Genomic DNA, 6,000 nt, shown 5'->3' on the forward strand with positions numbered 1-6,000 from the left:
CATACCATCTTCATCCTAAGATACGACTAGGAGTAGAGGGTGGCATCCTGTGACTAAAAGCAAGAACAAAATCGAGGTGAGGTGAGGTTTTATTGTCCACTCGGCCCCACTTCATCCTACTCTTCCCTATCCAAGGGGCTGATGGAAGCACTGTTAATTTTTTAATCAGTTCTTGCACATCACTCAGCAATCATCACCAGGGTAAAACATTACCGTGTCCAGCTCCAACTTATCCACCTTTTCTCCTTTCTCCTTGCTCCTCTCTCTCTCTCTCTCTCTCTCTCTCTCTCTCTCTCTCTCTCTCTCTCTCTCTCTCTCTCTCTCTCTCTCCTTCCTTCCTTCCTTCTTTCTTTCTTTTCATTTCTTTCTTCTTATGGACCTTACCCAGGTAATTTATCATCACCTGGCTAGCTCTCTTACCTACTTATAGATCTTATTATTGCGATTTTGTCCAACTTTTCTACTTGTCTTCAGTGGAGGAGCTGGTCTAAAGGCCTTCATCTGCTGTCACACAGATGTCCCTTTCCTTCATTCCTTACTTTCCCTTATTTTCACATCATGCACCAGCAAGTCTCCTCTATTTCTTCTTTAGCACGTTCCCTGACCCTGACCATTTCATCCAATCTCCCTTGTGTGTGTACATTGGAAAAATGGAGATAAAGTTACTCATCCAAGAGTATGTTTTTTGAAAAACAAAATCTGTGGCACTTAGCTGTAGACCACAGCTGAGCAAAACAAACAAAAAGGATAACAGAACCTCAAGAATGCTTGCATTTTGCAGCTGCACTATTTCATCGCAACCTTCTTCAGTGTGGTCTGTTACATTATTCACCTGGTTTGGTCTTTTGTACCAGTTGTTAATATTAATGAACCATAAAAGCTCGGGCATTCCATACATGAACTATCTGAACTATCAGAACTTCACAAGCCTGCAGTTCTACATTTAGATGTTTCTTCCCTAAAATAGTTTGTCACATTAACATCTAAGTTACGTTTCTGTAACTATTTTCTGCTAGTGATCTTTGTTACGTGCTTCAATTCATTTTTTAATTTAACATACGGTATTATAATTTTGTCCTGATTTAATAAGATTTGAAAGTGTATCTATGGGAGTTTTATTAAAATGTTGTTATTCTTATCTCATGTTAGGAAAAGAAGAAGTAAGGATTGTGGAACTGGTGAAAATGTTTTAATTTTAAATGTTCCCTATCAAGAAAAGGAAGTAGATAAGATCTTTTTCAGACTTAGTGTTTCCATATTTTACTTGGCTGGAACATAATACAGCAACTAAACCCATGAAAAACAACGTCCTGCTTCTAACGATTTTGCCCTGAGAGTAAACAAAACAATTGTAACTGAGCTACTGATTGTGATGTATGAACTTTGATGAAAATGAATATGAAATGAGGTAGAATGATGGTTGACCTATAAACCTGGATTTTTGAATTTGGGAATGCCAGAAATGATAGTAAAGGGACCACAAGCAGCCATGCCTCCATCTTCAGATGGAGGTCACCTTTTTATTAGGTTTTTTTTTTTTGAGAGTACAATGTAATTACATCATTCTCCCCTTCTCTCCTTCCCTCTAACCCAGTGGTTCTCAACTTTCCTGATGCTGTGACCTTTAATACAGTTCCTCATGTTGGGGTGGCCCCCAACCATAAAATTATTTCATTGCTACTTTATAAATGTAATTTTGCTACTGTTATGACTCATCATGTAAATATCTGTGTTTTCTGATGGCCTTAGATGATCCCTGAGAAAGGGTCATTTGACCCCCAAAGGTGTCGTCACATACAGGTTGAGAACCACTGCTCTAACCACTCCCTATTCCCCCTCACCCCCTTTCCAGTTCATAGGCTCCTTTTCTTTGTTATTACATATATGTGTGTAAACACATAATAAATGTTTTATATATAGTATTTATATATTATACATTTATATGTGCTTATATGTGTTCTTAAATACATAAGTACAACATGCTCAGTCTATATAATGTTACTTGTACATGTGCTGCAGGGCTGACCATTTGGCATTAGATAAACAATTGGCGTGCTCTTCCTTAGGGAGACTATTCCCCCACTCTCAGCATTCCTTTGTGGCCTGTAGTTCTTTGTCTACAGTTGAGGCTTCCTGGGTTTTCCCTCTCAGGCCATGTTTATGCAAAGAAGTCACTTCCTTTTTTTCCTTTTTATTGAAAATAAGATAGATTTTTCTTCTGGCATAATATATCCCATTATGATTTCCCTGTCTCCACTCCTTCCAGCTCCTCCCCACCCTCCTTCCATGCATATACCCCGTTTCTAGTTCTCCTTAGAAAACAAACAGGTTTCTAAAGGATAATGATAAATATAGTATAGTAAGAAAAAAACAAAAACTATCACATTGGAATAGGACAAAATAAGCAAACACAAGGAAAGGAGCTAAAAAAAGGGGGAAAGAGCCAAAGAAAAGGCATAAAAAATAGACACTGAGACCCACTCATTCACACACCCGGGAATCCCATAAAAACAGGAAACAATAATGTGTACACAAAAGACAAAAGACATATAGGGCAAAAGGAGTAGAAAAAAGACATATAGGACAAAAGGAGTAGAAGATTATATGTGTGTATGTAAATATGTATACATATATATATATATGATAAAGTGTGTTCAAAAGAAATGAAAGCTTTGTCATGACATTATGAGACAACAAACCTCCAAAAATGCTATTGAGTTTGTTTTTCGTTAACCATCTACTGCTGGTCTTATACCCCCCACACTTAAGGGTAGTTTGTTTCCCCAGTGTGACTCTCACTTGGAGAAAACTAAATTTTCATCTGCACGTGGTTAACAATTGGAGACAGCTTCTGAATTAGGAATGGGGGCTTGTATCCATTTCTCTTTTCAGATCTAGGGCTCTGTACCAGCCCTGTGCATGTTGCCTCAGTCTCTTGAGTTGGTATGTGTGTCAATCATGTTGACTTAGATTTAGAGGTCTTTGTTTCCTTGGTGTCCTCCATCACATCTGTCTCTGACACTCTTCCCACCACCTCTTTTGCAGGGTTCCCTGAGCCTTGAGGAGAAGGATTTGATGGAGACATCCCATTTTAGAGATGAGTATACCAGCATCTCTTGCTCTCTGCTCTGGCTGTAAGTCTTTGTGTTTGTTCCCATCTGCTGCAGGAGGAAACTTTCAGGATAGCTGAGCAAGGAACTGATTTGAGCACAACAAAATGTATAGGAGTCATTAGGAATCATTTTATTGCTACATTTTCTTTTGGCTTTCCTTTTCTTTTATAGAAAAGTAGTATTTGGTTTTACTGTAGGTCTCTGAGCTATCTAGTCTTAGGTCTTTGATCATCCAAGCAATGTCAGGCATGGGTTCCATCTCATGGAGTGGGTCTTAAGTCAAACCAGATATTGATTGTTTACTACCACAGGGTGTGACCATTGCACCAGAGTATCTTGTAAGCAGGACACCATTGTAGATCAAAAGATTTGTGACTGGTTTGGTGTTTATGCTTCTCCTTTGGTAGCATGCAGAGTATCTTCCTGTACCAAAGATGTTGGGGGTGAAGGCTAGATTTCTCCATGTTCAATGAGTTGTGTAGGTGCTGTCCTCAGCAATGGGACTTTGTTGTCAGTTGATGGAGCAACCTATATGCTTGGCAACAGCTTGGTTTGTTTGGGGGTTCCTGTGGGGCCACTTTGGCCAACAACTCAATTAGATGTAACCCAATCCCAGTTCTGGAAGCTTCATCTTATAACAAGTGATGACAGCGGGAGCTGTCTCAGCTGTTATTTGGCGATTTCATTTAGACCACCTTCATCTGTGTATACATTTTAGGAAGCTTCTACTGTATTAGGTTTCCATACTTGCCCTCAGATAGTTCTTAATTTCAGCTATCTCTTTCTTTCTCGATCTCTCCTTCATCTCCCTCTTCCCTTCCCTCTCCCACTTAATCCCCCAGTTCCAGCTCCCCACATCCATCCATCACTATCCATTCTATTTCCTAGGGCTATCTGCCCCCTCCCAGTCCCTTACTCTATACCTCTGCTGTGGTTCTATAATGCAGCTTGGTTAGCATTGGGTAGTCAATTTCTCAATACTAGCATCTCCTTTGTGCATCCATCCTGTGGGAAAGAATGTCTTGGTAAATACTTTTGGAAGAAGGGATATGGATTTAGCTCACAGTTCTGAAGGCCCCCAAATGTGGCATCAGAGTCAATAGCATGAGAGGGGGCCGGGGCACGTGGCCAGAAAGGGGAGAAAGGAAGAGAAAAGTTGAAAAGCTGAACTGATTTACAACAGCTCATTCTGTGGTAAGCAGTCTAGTACCACAGAAACTAACTTACTTCTCCGATCTGTTAACTTTTCCCAACAGTCAATCTATCTCTCACCAGACCCGAAATGCCACACTGGGGGCCAACTGTGCAGCCCATGAATTTGGTCGGACAAACTACAAGCAGATCATAATGTGTTAAATAAGCATACAGCAATAAAGTGTTCTATGCCTGCTAGAATTTCGTTTCCACATGGCAGGACTGGGGAAGGAGAGAAATGAAACATTGTTACTGAGGATAGAGGGAAGCTTCCAGGAATATGCTAGTGGATCTTTGATCTAACGTCTGTCTTGAATCTATTTGGGAGTAGGGAGCAACTCCTTGGCACTGGGACACCAGTACTAATAAGACATAGATAGAGACTGGGGCTGGCGGTGAAAAGGTGACATGCTGAAATACCTTCTAAACATGGGCTTTTTGATTTTGTTTTGCTTTGTTTTACTTTATTTACAGAATTTAGCATTTTTCTTCTTGCAACAGTTATGTCCTCTATTCAGGAACAAGTATTATGTAATTCAACTGTGTTCTATGTACTCTATTTTTATCTCTACTAAATAAACTTATTTAAACATAATGAATCCAAGAAGACATTGAAAAAAAACTGCTTCTAGAAACTGAAGAGGTGCATAATTTAGATTTTTATTTTCTACAAACAGAAGCAAATAATGACTGAGGAAACAAGATTTCTTGTGCAGTTACAAGCTACTAGGTCTATGGTATTTTGCTAAAGCAACTACAGGATATTAATGCTTCACTGGGTCACTCCTACATTTACATCCTCACGTGTATATGTTTGTATAATATTCCTTCCCTATCTGTCTGTCTTCACCAGGCCCAGGTTTTATACTTCTGAGACTCTAGTGACAGTGGTGACAGTGTTATAACAGGTCTAGGTTTTTTGAAGTTGTCAATAAGAATAATAATTTATTAAATAAAGTTTGTTTTGGGCCTGGTGAGGTGTCTCAGATGTTGAAAGTGGTTGCTGCTAAGGCTGAAAACCTAAGTTCAATCCTCTCAACCCTCGTGGCAGAAGAGAAGTGACTCCCAAAAGCTGTCCTCAGAGCTCCAAACATGGGCCAAGGTGCACGTCTACAAGTACACGCACACACCAAACACATGCAATACACAAAATAATTCAAACTGTTTAAATGTGTCCTTACCCCCTTATCATGTATAACTGTGGGGACACCAGACCTTGTTCAGAGACCCACTTCCCCATCAGCCTGGGAGTAGGCAGCTGTAAAACAATGTTTACTAAAAACATGTTTACTAAAAACAATACAATGCCTGGGGCAATAAGTTCCTGAAAAGGGCTGGCCCACAGGAACCGCCCTTACCTAGACCTTGCCCAAAGACTAACCACCTCTTCTGACACACCCAGATCAGTTTTTGGTGTCAGAGCAGAACCAGCCAGGGGTAGAGAGAGAGCAGAAGCTTTTCTGGAGGGAGGCCTTTCTTGGGAAGTTTTCTTGAGCCTTTTTGGGGCCTGCTTAAAGTTTTCTTTACACCATTGAACAAGTCTCTGTGTTGTCAATCCCCGACACCCTCCGCACATTCTCGGACACAGGCTGCACAGCTGATGCGGCATATAACTTGTATTTTTATGTAAATCCGTTACCATAAGGCTAAATGTTAGGAAAAATATCAAAGATGTTGCTATTAGAGGTCTGGG

Source organism: Mesocricetus auratus, unplaced genomic scaffold, assembly GCF_017639785.1.
Source record: "Mesocricetus auratus isolate SY011 unplaced genomic scaffold, BCM_Maur_2.0 Super-Scaffold_100008, whole genome shotgun sequence".
Taxonomy (NCBI): Eukaryota; Metazoa; Chordata; class Mammalia; order Rodentia; family Cricetidae; genus Mesocricetus; species Mesocricetus auratus.